This window comes from Ambystoma mexicanum, chromosome 13, assembly GCF_040938575.1.
Source record: "Ambystoma mexicanum isolate Mex_15411 chromosome 13, UKY_AmexF1_1, whole genome shotgun sequence".
Classification (NCBI taxonomy): Eukaryota; Metazoa; Chordata; class Amphibia; order Caudata; family Ambystomatidae; genus Ambystoma; species Ambystoma mexicanum.
In genome coordinates, this window is record NC_090938.1 from 636,395,879 (window position 1) to 636,415,633 (window position 19,755).

Sequence of the window (19,755 nt, forward strand, 5' to 3'; positions counted from 1 at the left end):
TCTATACTGCACACAGCAAACCATTTTGCACTAGCCTATAGCTAGTGCACATATTGCACCCTGGTATGTTCCCAGTGCCTTCCAAATTTCATGGCGACAAGGGCACACTGGTTCGGAGAGTGACTTCTTCCACTATCTGAGCTATCGGTCACATTCAGTTCTTGTAGTTGTTGCTGCTGTTGCAACAGTCACTTTCAAAAAGGAACTTTCCCAAAGCATTGTCAAAGCTGCCTGCTTGGTTGCTAAACATGTTCAACCACTCCTCCAAGCATTGGAAACCATGGCAGCGTAGGCCGCCTTCTTGGACGATCTATCAGAGGGTTCCACGTTTGAATGGCACAAGAAAGCTTTGTCAGAGTTTTAATAATTTCATAGATGCATTTTGTTTGGAATTAGATTTTTTTTTTTTTTTAAAGGTTGTAAGATTCATGACCAGTCATGTAAGGGGAACACATGAATTCTCGGCATTACTTCAGACGCTAAGTCTCTTTGCCTCAACATGTCACTCATGCCCACAGTTCTGCCCGGACGTAACATTCATTGCACTCAAAACAGCCCACTTCTCCACATTCACACAGATGAAAGTAAACATGAATGCACATTGGCTTAAAACGTACCTTTACTTGTTGGTCAACACAGCCAGTTTCCTCTTGGCTACTGCAGTAGCCGCGAGGGCATGTGTGCAGCATAAAAGAGTAACAAATGACATTGAAAGCCCCAGAAGGCTTGTGATATAGGACTATACATTCCAACATGTGTGATGGTGGCCCTGCAGACTCGTATGTTTAGCAGGGAGCAATTTGTGCCCGCCTCGCAATGGGACAGAATCAACTGCCGTTCTGCCTGTATTAACAGACTAGAACTGCCTGCAGAGTGCTCCACCAGAAAGGCTCCGAGACTGGCTGAATGCACGTGCCCTACACCCACTCTCAGCCCCACTAGAAGGGGTGTCCATAATGGACAATGGCAGCTTGTCAAATAGGCCACAAAAATTGCATTCATCACTTGAAACGTTTTGCAAATTAAACTTGCTGTAGCAGGGATTGGAGGGCAGGGGGAGATGTAATTGTGACTAAGTGAAAATAAAATAACATGTCACAGCCACGAAGGCCACGAACTGTTTTCTAATTAGAACATTAACAAAAATAGGAGACCGTGTGTTTCTTACATGCAAAGAAGATCCAACTAATTTTCAAAATTCAACATAATGAATTGGTGGCTCTTTTCCAGTTGCAGACTAGCCGCGCCAGTGATTGGCGAGTGGGGACATGGGATGGGATGCAATATTTCAAGAACATCCTGGCAGTAGAACTGCCCATATGACAGACAACACGTACACATTAGACAAATGAAAACCATGTGCATGATCCCTAAAGACAGAGAAAAACTACTCTATCCAAATAATTGTAGACAAATCTGTATATGTGCAAGAAACGCATAGCTCGGCAGAAGCTGCTAACAGACAATATAAAAGACTGTCTATATGTAATTATGTCTTTAGATTACATGCTAAATTCAGATATGTATTATACAACATTTAAAACCGAATAAACAAAAGCAAATAGCAAAATATAAGAGGCAGCAAGAGCAGACACTTAAGCGAACACTCATATGTGCATAATCGTCACATGAGAACTTTTAATGAAGTGAAACTTTTGAAAGCAAAGAAAAAGTGGGTTGGGAAGTTCAAATAACACACAGGTGCAAACCTACAACCAAAAACGGATTACAAAATAAGCAAAAACAGAAAGTGACAGGAGCATGCTGGAGTGTATGGCTCAAAGTTTGGGGAAGTGTATGTGCCCTTCACTTCCAAGCAGTGAACTCAAACCGGGTGGATTACCACCATATATCTGCTTATAGACCAGTTCCAGCTAATGGGCCTAAACATGTATGCAGGCGGGGCGGTCGGATGCTCGCCCCTCCTCACGTGAGGTACAGGGTGTAAAAAGTCCAAACTACCAGGAAATGTTCAAGCCCTATCCAGTTGACAGCTTTGAAGAGACATGTGTCTCACCACTGGATCAAGTTCACTGATAATACAGTCCAGCCTTGCAGACGTCACTAGTGACAACACAACATAGCAGCGTTAGTCACGTAGTAAATTCGCACTCCTGCACGAAGTTACGCAGACACGCATGCACACACGAAGAACATTCTTACATCATTCTGGAGATCGAGGACAGATACATATACAAACTGTCAAAAGCTTTTCCTTTTCACTAGGCAGAAATGCAAGAATGCTAAGCATACATGGACCAGGACCAAGCTTGCAATTGCTTCATCGCAACTAACCATAAGGAGCTACGGGGACATATAAAGAACCTTTAGTATAAGGGACCTTTAAGGGCTTGATCACTACTAATCTCTAAAGGAAATATTATAACATAAGGAAACCGTAGAATGATTAGTGTATTCGCATGAAGCCATAGGCCTCAAAATATGGAAGAGATGCAGACTCTGCAGCGCGAAGCACAGAGACCGTATTCAAGGAGAAGGGCAGGTGGAAAAATCCCGATTTTAGAGGCAGTGAGCTACCTGCGAAATACAGAATGAAATCAATTGCAGACCGAAAGGCTCAGTTTTGTGGTCCTCGCCAAACAATGGCTATCTACTCATGATGGGAAAAAGAGTTGTTCCCAGCGAAGCAGACAAGATTGATACATGTGTTGTCCACCGAACATTGCAACCTGCGGTCACTCTCCAAGGCTAGGTGGTTATATCAGTGGCAACAATGGAAACACACAGTGTCTCATTACCTTGAAAAGGTACACCGAGTGATGTGAACAGTGTCCCAGGCCTGGGGAAACCCGATCCAGCAAATCCAGATGCTCAAGTCCAGGGGTGGTGCACAATGTTGCAGGGGCCAATGGTCATTGTGCGACCCTGCAACAAAGTAATAAATACATTTTGGGGAACTCTCAGGCGAACCCACCAGACATGGGGAGACCAATGGAATAACTCACATAGATGATCTCAATAGATAATATCACCCAAGCTACCCAATAGGGATGGCCCTTGGGTTTCTGGGATGGATTGGTGGTTGTGACATCACTAAGGATAAAACCGAGCAACGCGAGTTCAAGCGCTGCGATTGTCTGAGATTTGTGTTATTTTCTGTATGACCTCTCTCCTTTGGAGAATAAAGACAGTTTATTTGCCCCATTGCAGAGTTCTCCGTTATGGTAGGGGGGGTGGGAGGGTTTGGATGGGCCTCAGATCCTCTGCTGACCTGTGATATTATTGATACGAACACCCCTTGTCTTTTGGTATACTATTACATTACTGTGTACAGATGTTCTATACTTTTGAGTCATATCCTGACAGTTTGTTTATTGCATTATAGATCATTCAACTGCACCTGATGCAGGAAATGTACAGCCCGAAACGTGTTGTGCTGTTAACTTTGAATATAAAAGAAGACGAACACAGAACTTACCTCTGATTTGTATTATTACTGTTTTTCCCCAATAAATCTCATATTGAACGCAATTATTTTTTGCACGTTTCTAACTAATCATTTACCTAATACTGGCTGATTTTCTCAGCAAGAAGGTGTGCAGGGAACGGGAGTCTCCGATAAACTTCGGAAACCATTTGTTTTACAGAGCTCTTAAAGTAAGGACATTTAAAATACGTGTGGGTAGAACAAAAAGCAAATGACGTGTCTGCCGGGATTCAAGAAACAGACACTACCAAAGCAAAGCCACCATATTAAGGATAGCAGACCCCAATCAAAAGTCAATTCCAAGAGAAAACGTGTACTGCTGTAGTACAAGTCTCTAAGAAACCCCAAATAGGATTACGCACCCATGTGCGAGATGTCATTTTGTACATGCGATTCCCAGCAAAGGGTTATCTGGGGCAGACAAATTCCAATTAAAATCCATGTCGGCTGAGAGACATACAAAAAGATAGCAACTTGGGAGACGAATAAGTACAAACGGGGTGTGTAAGCTGACGCAAGGAAAACAACAGTCAATGATGAACAAAACCATCATCCAGACACGAAGAGCAGTTCATACTAACTTGATGCCTAAATCAAAAAGCATCTGTAGTTTGCACTGGTTCTTCGCGGAGCACAGCAGCACATTCACTGGTGCACTCAAAGAAGGCAGTATGCTGCTTGTTTCAGAATACAAGAAATCTGTAGACGACCTGCGTATACAGATTACGTGTGTAGATTTCAGCCCTGCCGGCCAACTGGAATTTTTTTCATTAAGAATTTAAGCGGAAATACCCTTGTTTTACCATTTGCACGTTCCTCTATTAATACAATGAAAACAATTAGGGGTTGTGTATTACTAACCGCAGCACAACGTTACAGGCTAGTTGCTGCATCCAATGAGACATTCAGGAGCGTTTCCATACCATGAGGAAAGAGGGATACAGAAAAAAGTAGTTCATGAAACAGAGCACTCCAAAAGTAGCTACCGCCTCCTATTGAAGGCCTCCGGAGGAACAGAGCACACAGAAGAGATTTGCTATGCAAGTTCGAGATGAGATTTCTAACTAAACGATAGCAGCTGAAGAGGCAACATTTTGCTAGCGTAAAGTGAAGGTAGGTCCCATAAAAATATACCCAGGGTAACAGTTGATGTGCTGGTGCCAAAAAACGAAACTACAAAAGGCTTCTCGGTCAGCCACTCACACCAAATAGCATTCAAACATTGTTCACCTTGAAACGTATGAATGGGAGTCACCAGCGGGAAAAATGAAGTATGAACAGGGAAATGCAACACAGAGGCAGGGCCACCCACACACATGGCTAGCATTCCAGCGCTTATAAAGTCGTCACACCTGCGGCACAACACTTCCTCAAAGAGATATTTTTAGGTGTAATAGGGAATCGAAAGAAAGTTTTAAGAGCGCCCTTCCAAATACTCATTCCAGCAACGCCAGGTATCACCACATTAGCCGAACATCCCAAATTCTAATGTTCTTTGTGCCAAAACCTTACCATATCCATGAGGCGTTTTGTCACCTCACTTCACGCAAACAGCCAACCTCACCATCGTAGTTTCCTATAGTCCCTGCAACAACGCCTACATCACTGTGCTGTCACTCTACACACGATCCATCTTACATCTCAGAGCATCACGTTTAATCACAAAGAGCACGTTTTGCTCAGCAAACGTCTCAAGTTTCCTTGGACCACTTTCATTGGATGACCAAATGCCTTGCTGCAAGTGTTGCCTGAATGACAACTTTTTTCTTTTTTTAATTAATTTGTCCATAGCCAACATTTTCTCTAGTTTTGGTTTTAGAGTTAACAGCATTGGCAAAAACCATGTACCTGCATTATATGCAGTGGGACGCGGTTCATAGACATAATTTCGAATACAAAATATTCGAACGTCAAAGTCAAAAAAAAATGTCGAATTTTTTTTAATGACTTTTTTTTTTCGAAATGGGGGGTTCCCCCCCAACCCCCCCTTTTTTTATTTTTACCTATTTTTTCACAGAAACTAGAGCCAAAAAAAAATATCGAAAAAAAAAACAATGACATTTTTGATTCGACTTTTTTTACTTTCGAAATTATGTTTTCGAAATTATGACTGGACACCGTGGGACGCCACTGTTTTGCGGCTGTTGGGATCCTACCAGGTCTGTCGGTATCTGCGCTTGTACTAAACCCATAGATGTCATTCAATGTCAACGGGTCAAGGACTCACGCAGCACTGCCAGGTATTCGCAAGAAAGAAAATGCATATAATAACCAGTTTGCCGACTTAGCCAGCTTTATCTAAAATGTGATGCAATATTATACTGTTGCGTTTGTTGTGAATATGCCCACTAGAAAGTGGAGAAGCAAAGGGGAAATAGTAGTTCAAGCACTGGACAAGGGCCCAAGGTATATCCCGAATGCACTGCCCAAATCTGTGTCTTTGATACCACTCGAGGCTCTTAGTTGGGGGCGCAAGCAGTGCAAAAGCAGCAACATCCAGAGAAACAGTGAGCCTTCCCCATGGTTTACAAGTATTGACGCATGAAGCAACGGTGTTCAAGCTCATCTCTTCCAGGCAACATTATCGATTTGGACCCAGAAAGAGCCACTCTGGGTAAAGCTATCTTAAGTCCCTACTCAGTCAATGATATCTACATCTACAATCTATTGTTTGACATGTCTGATGTTCGAGAATTACAATCTTTTTTTTTTTAGACATCTCCCATACTTTGAAGGACCACACCAAGTTGACAGCGTGTCATAAATATAGGTAACTTGCACTTTGGTCATTTCCAATTCTTTAACTTTTGGAAACCTCCAACATACTTTTCTTACCAACTAGATGTTTGAATATAGAGGTCTACTCCTTAAACCTTCGAGGTCGGTGTTATCCATTTGAACATACTGCTCAGTCCTTCCGAGTTACCCAACCACATTTATCCTAAGGTATGCCCCGGCATTCATTAATATGATGCTATGTATCTTCATGTAGATCCATCTTTGAACCACCTATGTGAATAAGAACTGAATTGGAGAATTTTAAGAATCGTAATTTCTGAGGTAAATCTAATTAATATTTCATCTAATGGATAACTTTTGTAATGCTATTCTTATAGCAGAAACCGATTTAAATTTCAACATCCCACGGATTTCAAAATGATGCCCCCGAAGAAGGGATTTTTCCCCAAAACACAGAGCAAGGTGGTGCCCGATGTAATGCCTTAAAAAGCATCCGAACACCCAATTGTTACTATTATTAAATTTCATTGCATATCACCAAGACCTGAATATGTTTTTGCCTTAATCTTTTTATGCTTCCTGCTTGAATTTGGATGACATTTTCAAAACATTAATGTATACATTTTGACTTATCACTATATGGGTGTGCAGGGTACGGGAGTATCCTACAACATACAATAAGATACGATTATTTCTGGGTCACAAATGGCCTACCTCCTCAGTATGTAATAGCGAGTCTGAATAGTCACACCAGGGTCACCAATATGGGCTACTCATTTTTCACCTGAACGTTAAGCATGCCAGTGAGGTAGCCATCTTGAAATGGAATTTAATTACTATATTAAACAATGTGATTTTCTTCAAAAAGCTTGTCTCAAAATTACAAGGATCGGTCCCTGTCCGTGCTAGCTTTATCGGATAGTAGCTGGCTGATATGCAGTCTAGGTTTGAACACCATGGGGGCCATTTAGCTCCAGCTTGTAGCCTAGGAGGGCTGATTTAGCTTGACACCAACAGCTCAAGGAACCTGCTTTTTACCACCCCTCACAGATCAACGTGTGCTAGGCAATGCACCTTTACACACACCTGGAAAACATTTAAAGCAGAATGTGCCCCATATAATGGAATAGTTTAAAGTTGACATTTAATTTGAAAGTTAGATTTCTGGTGCACTATACACAAGACTCCTCATTCGCCAACGGAAGCTCCTACTTACTGGGTGATGCTTAGAACCTAGGAACTACCTTCATCACCTTCTCATTAAATATATAAAAGTCAACCCCTTTATACAAATATAACATTGCCGTTCTACATGGTCACTGTGTTCATGCACAGAGTTTGGATGAGGGAAAAAAACTAAAAAAAAGGGGCCGAGATAGGTGGAAAAGCACGACATAGCCTGGACGCAGGCGTTTAATGGGTGGATAAATAACCAAACGTCATCGTCCCATTCTCCCACCCTGTGGTATGCAAGAATGTCTGAGTAATGCCAAATGTTTAAGAGCACTTGATGTCATGGAATGCTACACACGGGACCGGAGTGAATGTTCTGCAGGTTATACCTGGAGCTGCTGATGAACTGACGTTTCCATAAACTTGCCTTTAACTCTTATCTTGCAACTGAAGACTCGAACCAGAAGATATGTTATTTTTGTTACCTCGAAGCATCTTCAATGAACCAGCAACCTTCCGACCTACAGAATGACTGCTTCCTACCTCTCGCTGGCCAGTGTGTTCATTTACTACAGGCACGTTCAGACTGTGTCCCTCCCAATCTCCAATGACACTCTTGGCAATAGCTGTACCTCAGTGGGTGGTGCTATAAGATGCAACAGACTTGATAAAACGACTGGCTAAAAGGTAGAAGTTCAATTGGAACTTATTTTTTAGGCTTGGTTCCAGTCTCCTTTGGCAAGCTTTTATTCCAGGTGTACATTTTGTTTTTAAATAAATTTAATGTGAACACCCCTGTGCAACATTCACTCAACTGTACACATTCCCCCTGCCCCCCCCCCCAACAAATATAAATTACATAGGAAGGTACCTTGCAGCATTTTTGGCAGCATCTCATTACCAGCAACCTTACTTATTTCAGACGAAACATGTAACATTCCAGTGTAAGTTTACAGTATCCCCAAATATATCTTGCTGGTGGCATATATGAAGTGTGAAGCCCCCCCCCATACACACACACACACACACCTTTGATCCACCCATAAAAAGCAGCCCTCGCTTCTTGCCAAAGTTCAACATGACAGCATCAGCAAGTGCAGCTTGCTCCGTAACAACAAGTATCAATATTGGGGCAGGGAAAAGTAAACATTTTTGGCGTTTATAGGGAATCCAATTAGATAAGACAACATTTCTCCAAACCAGATCAGAAAAGGGCCTGGTTTATTTACCTTCAATTTGCATTGCTTTCAATGCTAATTAACGTTTGGCATTTATTCCCTTAGGTAAAAAAACATTTGCAAGTAACCACTGTATTGGCACCAAAAGAATCATGCATTTCCCAGGTGGCTTCCACGACACCCGAGATTGAAGTACGCAGATTTGTAACCCACTGGACCGACTGAGAAAATTAAAGCGGCATCGTCCTTCCAATTGGATCAATTTGGAAAACTTCTAACTTGGACAAAGTGGGGGCAATACACCACGGGTTCCAAGCAATGTAATATTTTAAAGATCAAAATACCAAACCATAGCTAGCAATACATCAAACACTGAAGGTTTTGGCCAATAAGGATGTCAAATGACCAAACAATGCAACATCTTCCCAATGATGTGCAGTCACACTCAAGAGTATGAAACCAAGAGTCCCAATTTCATCTACAGAGAATGGATTACCAGTTTGCTGTTAACACACATTCAAATCTTGCTCAACTTCTGAACAAAAACGAAATCAGTAGGGCCTTTGTATATGGAGAAAACGTGTCAAAAAAAGATCACCCATGTAGGACAAGACACTCCCATTGCACCAATACAATCTCGGGACTGTGGGCGGCAGGTGTGCTAGCAAGGCAATACACCCATGAAATTGGCAACAACTGGGGATTGGTTGGGCACCATCAACTGCTATTCACTCTTCAATCGCAGGTCTCCTGGCGATTATGAAAAGTTTTCTGTGCAATAGGCATCCAATGACCAGGTGTTACCCTTGAAATTCATTCTACTTTTCACCACCTACCCTATTTTCTGCAAACAAAATATACCAACATACAAAGCCATTTCGTGTTCATTCGCAGGAATACTCCTAATATGATTCTACCGAAAGACTAGAGAAAGATGAATAACCGACGGAGAAAACGTTTCTAGTGGTTTGCCATCTTTTCTAATTTTACAGTGCTGTGGGACATGGGTTAAGAAATTCGAATAGTCAATGCACCATTGGCGGGGTTCCTAAAGTGCACTGCAATAGATTGTGGGAGGAAATTAGCTGCTAGACGCCCTGCCAGATGTCAGAGAGAATAACATTTGAAAAAGTAAGCTACAGCGCTATATCCCTTTTATCAGAGAATACCTTTGAAATAAAAGGTCAGACGCATCACAGGTTCGGGTGAAAATGTAATGTTATATGTACAGTGCCTCTTTTTAGATTGCTTCTTAATGCAATGTGTGCTGGTTTCTTGGTCACCATCAACATCCAAACTCACGGGTGATGATACTGGAGTGTTGTCTTTGGAGCCTGAGCCTCTAGTATTGTCATATGTAGGCTGAAATGTACAAACGCAGTCATCTCTATAGTGCCTATCGTTGTTAAAGAATTTTCTTTTTCTTTCTGAAACGTAACCTCATCTTGGCGTTTAAGATGTCTACCATTGTGTCTGAGTTTTTTCTTAGTGGTTTCTTATGGTTTGCTATTTCTGCCTTCAGTGCTTCTATCTGAAACTTAATTTCATGATGTTCTCGCTCTGCATGGGCTATCAGAAGTTCAATCACAACTTTGGAACACCCATTGATTGAGATTGTGCCCCCCTTTTATCCGCAATGTCACTGTCTTCTGTGTTAGTAAAGACTGGCATAATGACTATTCTCAAACCCGAGCGAACATTGGCCAGCAGGATAACTTGCTTGAAATCACTTTCAGAAGAATATCCTGTTATATAAGTTTTGGGGGAAAAAAATACGATTGTGGACTCTACAAGATGTTCTAATTAACAAAACCACTAACAATTGATGCATGTGCATAACATTGCATATACCAAATGTTTCTGTATTTATTTTTTGCGCACACTATATTAGAATTAGGAAACTACTCAAAAAGCATGCCTAGAGTTACCAACTGTCTTTACTAAAAGAAAAAAATATGAGGGCGGGGGGCGTTTGAGGGTTAAGGCTAAGCGCCCAATCTATAATTTTTGCAAGAGTTGCACGGAAGGGGACTGGTGGTGACCTTGGCCCAACGTCCCCAGAGAGAGGTCTTAAAACAAGCAGGAAAGTTCCTGGTTCTCACTCCTCTATAATTCACGCCTTCATTAAGACAATTTTATGATTGACAATCAATCCCAACTCTTCAAATGTTATGTAAATGTAAGACAACAGCCTACATGTGTTTTCGACCAAAGGGCCGTCCTCAAGCAGCATTATTGCTTGCCATAAACATTCCCGACAATAGCTTGGGTGTGTTGAGATATGCAAACTTAGTGGGTTAACACCTCTACCCAATGGGATCAGGGGTCTTAACATACCCGATCTATTGTCAAGAATCTTCATGGACCTTTGTGAACTATGAAAAGTGTTCATGGAAAGCAATAAGGCTGCCCTGGGGATGACCCTTTGGTCAAAACACGTGTAGGCAGTTGTCTTACAGTTACCAAATAAAATGCAACATAACAATTGAAGATTTGGGATTGATTATTGTCAATCATAAAACTAGCTTAATGAAGGTTTTAATTATAGAGGAGTGAGCGCCAGGAACCGGAAAATTGTGTATATTTGTACCTCATCATATTTCTCACACACATTGCATTAAGAAGCAATCTAAAACGAGGCACTTTACATGTAAAATGTAATTTCCACCCGAACCCGGAATGCAACCTTTATTTTCAAACGATCATGTACAGAGCCACTGAGAAGGTTTTAAGAAACATTGCATGATTTCACAAATACATTCCAAGCTCTACGTGAGGTAATAGGAATAAGGTAAACTACACAAGCTGCTCATCGATTAATATCCTTTCCGTGACGCCAGGGAACTCCATGAACAGCGCACTTTCAATTCCGACTCTTATGGAAATGTTATCGGCCTTTCACAAGCTCTCGGGCTATAAGATAAACTGGGTCAAATCTGAGGTTCTACCATTTGTGCCATGCGACAAGAAAAGTCATTACACAATGGGGTTTCAAATGGTGTGCCAAAAAATTGCTGTATCTGGGAGTGTGGATTTTGCTGAATTTAAGTGATTTTGTATTGGAAAACATGAACATGATTTGTACTGCATATAAGTTGGATTTGGAAAGATGGTGCTCTCTGAGGTTCTCCGAGTGGGGGAAAGTAAATGCGTTAAAAGTGGTTTCCACGCCTAGGATTAATTATATACTAAGCACGATTCCAATGGATATAGGGAAGAATTTCTGACAGGAACTGGATAGACTTACCCAAAATATTTTGTGGGATCATAAAGCACTAGGCTTAAGTTGTGTAAGTTACAATTACCTCTGGGAAAAAGTGGATTGGGTGTGCCCAATTTCAAGGCATATCATTTGGCTTTTATGTCTCGCACCTTATTGGATTTTGTACAGCCGGTTCCGAATGAGTGGGTGTGTGCTGAAATTAGCCATTTTGGTCCTTTACGGCCCAGAGCATTATGACAACTGTGCAGGGTCAACGGGGTGTTAAAGATCCATTGTCTAAATATCTATTCAATTCGTGGATTGGCCTGAATGCCAGTTTGGGTTTCAATGCATTGAAGGACCCTAAAGCCTCCATTTAGTTAAATCCTGGTATTAAATATGAGGTAAAGCCCTTTCTTTGGTCGGAATGGTTTCTGGCAGGGGTACACTGGTCATGTGACTTGTTTGAGAATGGAAGATGGTTGACTGCGAAGGGATTGCAATCTAAATTTAATATTCCGAACTTCACCGAGTGATTATCGTAAGATTCGAAGAGCTGTCGGTGATATTGACCTGGAAAAAAGTCTGGATATTGAAATACTCTGGCAGAAACCTAAAGTGGGGGGGATGTGGTCTGGTGAATCGTGTCTATGGTCTGACTGCAGGAGAGTTTAAGAGCAATGATTGGCTGAGGGAGGAACGGGGCAGAATGGGGCAGAAGGATTGGGCGTGCAATTGACGAGGATCAATGGTCAAATATGTGTGCAAATACTAAGTTGTGCTCTTTAAGTTTGGTGGAGCGGTCCCGGCAAATTAAAATCATCAATAGGGACTCCAGAAAACTTTTTAGAAGGGACTTGATGGACAACTCTGATTGCTGGTCTTGTGTACATGACACTGTGGCACTTTTGAACATATGCTGTGGACCTGCACTAGGGTACAAGGTTTTTCGTTTGAATTTGGTATGATCCGTGATACCTAGTTAGATGAAAGAATAGCCTTTGATTTTCAGAACTTGATACTCAATGATGTCCTTTTGGAGGGACTATCCATCTGTCAGAAAAAAAATTGATATTTTGTGGTGCAATGGTGGGTAAGATGATCATATTGAGACGTCGGAAAACGATGAACCTAGTTATGATTTAAAATTGGATTGATGAAATACATGGATTAGCGGAAATAGAGTTATCTTTCGATGTAACGGAAAGCTTCATTTGTTTGAAAAAATATGGAGGCAATTCCTCACTATGTATTGATCGGTAATCTGTGTGGGTTGTGGACTCAGGTGCTGGGTGGGGGTTGTAAATATGTACAGGTTGCTCGATGTGAGCTGTGGTTTTTCGACAATGTTATTCTTTGGATGTTGATATTTGTTACTCCTGAGTACTTACAATGAAAATAAAGTTTTAAAAAAATAATAAAAAGAAATGAACAGCGCACTGTTCAAGACTTAGGACATTAATCACCATTCTTCCAAATAAAGAGCTGCTAACGCTACGATTAAGACCCTATGTCAGTACAGAGCACGTTAAATAATTAGAACACCCAACCAACAATCACTGCGTTGATCGTATGGCACAGTCACAAGGTATTGTCATTTCCGTACATGCAGGACTTCTAATGATGAGATACTGCTCTTCCAGTAGGTTGCTGGGCAACCAGGCATTACATTCAACTACATACAAAATACCCAAGAGAACAGGCAGTCTCCACTACCTGACAAGGCATATAGACACGGATACTGGACATATACTACACAAATAAACCACCCCCACCGTTTCCCCTCCTATAGCAAAGCCACACAAGTAACCAACATGACATAGCAATGATCTTCCCGACCGGTTAATAAAACAAGCATCCGGAATGCCAGCATTGGGTGCTTTTGTTCAGGCATGGGAAAGGCACTTGCGGGGCACTGCTGTAGTGAACTGGGTCTGTAGCTCAGTGGTCTAATGCATCTACTACAGGGGCCTGTGTTTGACCTCTTGGTCACAGGTTCGAATCCCGGCAGGTCTACTCAGCCCTTCATCCTTCTGAGGTCAATTAAACGAGTACCATTAAGTTGGGTAACAATAAAACATCTGTTATCTGTCAATAGCACCCAGATGCTCCTCTGGGGTGAACGTGTGCTCTACAAATACACGTTATGAAGTGGTATTTACTGGCCATTGATGGAAGCAGGTGCAAAATGGTGAGAGTTGTAGGGCATTTAATAGGAGAGTTTGGCAAATGTCTAATACATACACAAACCAAAAATGTTGGCTTTTGCCAATGCTCGTTTTTAACACAACTTAAGCGAGGGACACAGTGCAAGTGCTCTAGATAAGATTTTGCAGTGGGAGTATTTTACGCTCCATTTTTTAAAGTTGGAAGTAAAATGATTTTTAGGGAGTAAAAAAGTAAGTCCCATTCCCAATGGGAGTATTTTGTAAGCGAACAAAACATGTTTTTTGTATAATAATTCATTTGCACCTCGTTATTTATACACATTAAAAAAGGACATTTATTTATTTGCATTTTAAAAGCACTCACCCAGCCCACGGGCATCGAGGCGCTGTTACAGGAATTTTTTGTCTTGGTTGCGTTTTTATAATGCGCTTAAATACCCAGAGGTATCTAAGCGCGGACCCGGGGATCGAACCTGCGTTGCTTCGTGTCGTCTTGCTTCCAAGGCAAACATTGCCGCTGAGCTATCCTCCCGGGATCACACATGCTTACTTCTTCCAATTAGGCAGTAATAGTAGCTTCTTCCTGTGGTACTACATGCACCACTGATCCAAACAGATCCATGGAGCTGTGTGGGTGAAAACAGGTGCACCAAGTCCTATGTGAGTTTTCCATTTTTTGTTGGTATTTTGGGTGCATTTCTCTATTTTTAGGGAGTAAAAGTGGTCGATACACCCCTTATCTCAGTGGTATTCAAACTGTGGGTCGCGACCCCCTAGGGGTCCGCGGGTGCAACCCAGGGGGGCCGTGAGAGAGCTCAGCATGAAAAAAGATTTTTTTTTTTTTTTAGATTGGAAGAAATGGGCAGGGGTGGCCCACATGGGCGGGCTGAAGCATGAAACTGTCTCAGGCAACAATGAAAAAGTGGCCCACAGTTGTAAATGGATATTCATTCCTTTAGTCACAGACTGGGCCTCATTACTACTATGGCGGACCAGTAACAACGGTGCTGGTAAGCTACCGGCACCGTTGCTACCGTTCCGCCATAGTAAGAGTTGTGCTTGTGGGTGCTTGACAGCCCCCGCCAGGTCTGACCTCAGCTCGTCGGATGCACCAGCACCGTTATTAACGGTGCCGGTGCATCCGAGCTCCCCATTCCCATTTGAGCCATATGGGGCTCAAATGGGAATGGGGATCTACCGGCACCTTCGAAAGGGCAATTATCATGTCCGCCTAACTCGGCATGACCTAGTAATTGCCCATTCGCGGGTGCCAGACCCGGATGCAACTCCAGTGGCAGCCGTGCCGGTTTTACCGGCACAGCTACCGCCAGAGTAGTTATGAAGCCCACTGTTTCAATAGTACCCAAAGGGGTGCTTTGTGTTGAAATGTAAGTAAATTGTGATATATTCAGCAACAATGGTCAACATTACTAACTGCATAGTTAAGTAACTCATCAAAATGGTCCACATTGGCCAAAATGGTGGCCCATTTTGATTGGCCCAAACTAGCATTTTACATTTTTGGTACAGGCATTGCCCTATAGGCCTGTCCGAGCCTGGCGGCTCATCCATAATGGCAAGAGGCGCCCACCCAGTGGCCCCTCACCCATTATGGAGGAGCTAATGAGCCAGCCCAGTGAAACAGTGAGCACTCCCTCAGCTGCTTTATCCAGCTAATGGAGTGCTCCTGGGCTGGCTGAACTGTCAAAGGGAAACACTGTTTCCCTTTGACAGTTCAGTTTAGTTCCCCAGCCGCACATGCTCACTGAGCCATGCAAGTGCTGGGGCATTTTGCTTCGCCAGCATTGCATAGCTCATTGGAAATGCTGGCTGGGGCACTGCATGTCTGTATGTCCGAGGGGGAGCTCCTGCGCCTCCTCGCACATACGGACAGAGCAGCTGGAGCAGGCCGTTTCAGCACCCACACACAGGCCAATGCAGAAGGTATGTTTATGTTCATTGTTTTTATTTAAACATGTGTATGGATGCGTTATGAGTGAGTGTATGGTGATGGATGCTCATGTGAATGATAGAGTGATTGCTGTATGAATGTGCAGCGCCTTGCATATACACATAATCATGTTCATTGTGTTAGGACCAGTGGGGCCCAGGGGACAGGGATGGTATCTTTTTACCGGACATCTATCATTCAAAACCCTCTGCCTTGTCCACAAGGCTTTCTGGGGCCTGGGTCCAAAATACCTTCAGCTATTCCTCCGCAAATACCTCCCCTCTCGAGCTCTTCACTCCTCTACCTCCAACTCCCTCAGGGTCAGTCGTTTATCAAAGAAACGAGCTGGGGGTAGATCTCCGTCTTCAGCTGGGGCCTCCCTCTGGAACAGCGCCCTGCCACTCTAAAACTTGAGGAGAACCATCTTTCTTCCTGCACTTATCAGACCTACCCTGTCTGCTGCCTTAAACGTAGCACTTGCAAATTGCTGGCTGCACTACCACTGTTTGTTGCCTTTATTATTTATTTATTGTTATTTATCTGTTTCTCCTCTGCTTCGCACTTTCCACTTCTCCCCCCTTCCAAGCACTTTTCCCCTCACACTTGCGCGTTCTCAATGTCACTGGGCCTAGTAAGATCGCTGTTTTATTCTCCTCTGTTCCCCTCCCTTGCCTTGTCACGCTCTGAAACACTTGTGTACGAGCGCGATAGAAATAAAATATCAATGCCTGCCCCCTGGACTCCCAGCAACAATTGCAAACTGTTTGGCTATTTACCCATTTTTTGTTAAAAGTATGCTCTACAATGCAACATTTTAACCTATTATTTAAAAAGAAATTCACAGGGGGAAACCCCCCCGAACCTCCCCTTAATGCCCCTTCACTTAAAAAAGATTCACCAGCCGCCACTGGCCCTCAGACTGTGTTGGGAATGGGATGGGGGAACCGAGGGACTATGGTGGGAGCACAATGGGCGGGAACCATGGGATAGTGATGGGAGCAGAGTGGGGAGAGCCCTGGGTGTGTGATGGGGTGGGGAGAGACCAGCGACTGGGTAGGAGTGGGATGAGGGAGCCCAGCGACTTTGATGGGAGCAGGTGACGGCGCGCAATATATACTGTCCATTTGGCATTTCTGGGGGGTCCCGACCTGTCCAAATTTTGCTCAGGGGGGCCCTGGCCAAAAAAGTTTGAAGACCACTGCCTTATCTGTATATAGGGCTGCAAAGTACTTATAAAATCGAGTGGCTGGAGACAACCTGGTTAAGACATGTTTATTACATCAGTGTCTTTACAACCCCATTTAAGTCATTAACTCTGCTTTGAAAAAACACTGGCAGGCACTTCAAGTGAAAAGTTTGATGGTAAGGCACAGTGCTTCAGATAAGATTTTGCAGTGTGAGTATTTTACTCCATTTTTTTAAAGTTGGGAGTAAAATGATTTTTTAGGGAGCAAAAATGTAAGGCCAATTCCCAATGGGAGTATTTTATAAGCGAGTAAAAATAGGTTTTAACTGAAAACCGAAATGTTTGTGCAATATTTATTTCATGCACATTAAAATACACATTTACTTCTTCAAAATCAGGCACTTACAATAGCAGTTTCTTTCTGTGGTACTACATGCACTAATGGAGCAAACAACCATGGAGAAGGGATGGATGAAAGCAGGAGGGCAAGATTATTCATGTTTTTTCTGGGAGTATTTCTACTCCCTATTTTATTTTTGGGGGAGTATGTGCCAATTTATGGGAGTAAAAGTGGCAGATACACACCCCTTATCTGTGGGGCTGGTAAGGCTTGATTAAAGCTAGCTCAAAGAGTTCCCACGAGGAGGTGTTTTTGGCAGGGAGGGGCAGGAACTGGCTGGGAATGGTCAGTGATTAGCATGTGCAGTCAATGGATGGAAAAATAACCAAACACCGCCTACAAGCTGTTTGTGTTCACCCTCATATGTAATTTCTCCCTATCTGTACTCTAATGCAATAGTTTGGCTTATAGGTGGTTTTGACACCTAATAGCACAAGCAAAAAAGGGGGTGCCAATTCCCAGCGATGTTCTCAACCCACGATACTGACATCCCTCCAACAGTAAAAACCAATGCGAACGAACCTTCTGTACTTAAACACCTAACTGAACATGGGCCACACCACCAGTTCAGCTGAATTTGTCAATTATGACAATATACATGCATTTACTGTGCCGATGGGTAAATCCTTTATTAAGGCCCAGCAACAAAACCGGACCCCAACTATCACCAGCGTAATGTAAAGCGCTAACATTTAAACAGCAAAGCAAGCGCAAGGTGTGTTTGTACTCAGAATGCATATATATCTAATACAAAACATTTACGGGCGAGGCATGATTTAGGTATATTGTGGAGGTTAGTAATATTTAATCTCTAAGCGGAATCAATCAAGCACGTCGGCATTATAGACATCTATTCCGCTATGCAGATGCTGCTCTTGTACAATAGAGAAAAACACGATATTGTGCCTGCCCGAAAGAAAGGGTTCTACGCGCAGTAGATGCGTACAGTGTTCGCAAACCTGCAAAAGCAACGTCCTCCTTTGCACGCCCCCCAGCAAACAGGAATGCAGCGTCTGGGATTGTAATGCGCTTCCCGCACCCGGACCGATTACTTCCGTGCACCCCAGCCTGTCACTTGCCCCCTCCACTCTCTGCATGTCACACCTTGCCCGTCATTAAAAGGAGCGCGTATTTGCACCTTCCCGTTGTCAGCATTGGCGATCTAGCCACTTCACGCCTCCACCTTGCCAGCCAAGAACCTTAACTGACAGCACTCGCTGCCAAATCCCGCCCCAGTCCCCAAAACCTGTGCTCCCCATCAAGTGCTTTCCATGGCTAATTCAACACCTCCCATCACTTTTCTACATCCCTCAACTTGCCACCAGACCGCCCACCGCTTGACTCCTCCAGCTACCTGCATAAACTCCTTGCTGCATGATAACTGCCTAAGATCAATATACAAACATCTCCCACTTTCCCTCCTCCTTGATCAAGTGTCCTGCTGACATCTCATTCCCCATCCACACTCTCAATTTTAACATCACTCGCCCTATCCTCCTAGACCTTATTAAGTAACCCCCTCACCACTTTTCAGACTTTACTCACCTCTCCCGGCCCCGCTGCTTGGGACCGCACCATTGGCTCGCCCGCCGTGTAGTGACACTGCCAGCAACGGTCACTGGCCCCCTGTGCTCCCCGCCGCCAAAGTCCCTGCAGCTCCCTTTACTAAACCCGGAAATACCCCGGGAACGGCGGCCGCGGACCAGGGAACTAAACAAAATGGAGGAAGCGACTTTTCCGGTGCAGGGCGGGTGAGCAGCGAGCGCGCCTGCGCAGTGCGGGGGACACGGCTCCTCCTACTCCCGCGGTGTGTATGGACCGCACTTTGCGGCGTGTTGCGATGGGCATAGGAGGCCTGGCACGTCACTGCAGGAAACAAACTAGCACTGTAGCAAACCTACGCATGTTGGGACGACACACTGAGCAATGCCACTCATTATTGCACAATGTTCTATTAATGGGTTTTACACGCGACACAGGGAGCTGGAATTTTTTTCATTATTGAGTTACGTTTTTTTTACTGGGTTGTATACCACGCTCAGCTCTACTCTCATTTCTACTGTCTCTTGGTGCTCTGTCAGATTTGAAAGCTAAGAGAGGTGGTGCTCGTGTGAGGGTACTGCGTGTGTGTCTGGTTTTGTACTCGCACGCCGAAAGGTTGAGAGCTATGGCATTGATGCATTTGTGTCAAAGGGGGATCATGCCAGAGGTGCTAGGAATCCTTATCCATGAGAAGTGTAGCATTCTGTTGTTTGATGTCTTTTGGGAAAGGGGTTAATTTTGCTGTGTATGAGTTGGAAGTGTATTTGA

At 43.4% G+C, this 19,755-nt stretch overlaps 1 protein-coding gene across 3 annotated transcripts in view; it reads right to left on the reverse strand.

Moving 5' to 3' along the window:
• WIPF2 (WAS/WASL interacting protein family member 2) overlaps window positions 1-19,211 on the reverse strand; it is a 447,965-nt gene extending 428,754 nt beyond the window's left edge. For 2 of the 3 annotated variants that reach the window (XM_069634576.1, XM_069634577.1), the window contains exon 1: window positions 18,991-19,211. The gene's annotated coding sequence lies outside the window, so the exon portion shown is untranslated. The remainder of the gene's footprint in view (window positions 1-18,990) is intronic. The other variant, XM_069634575.1, reaches the window with a different exon arrangement.
• Window positions 19,212-19,755: the final 544 nt, after the last annotated feature.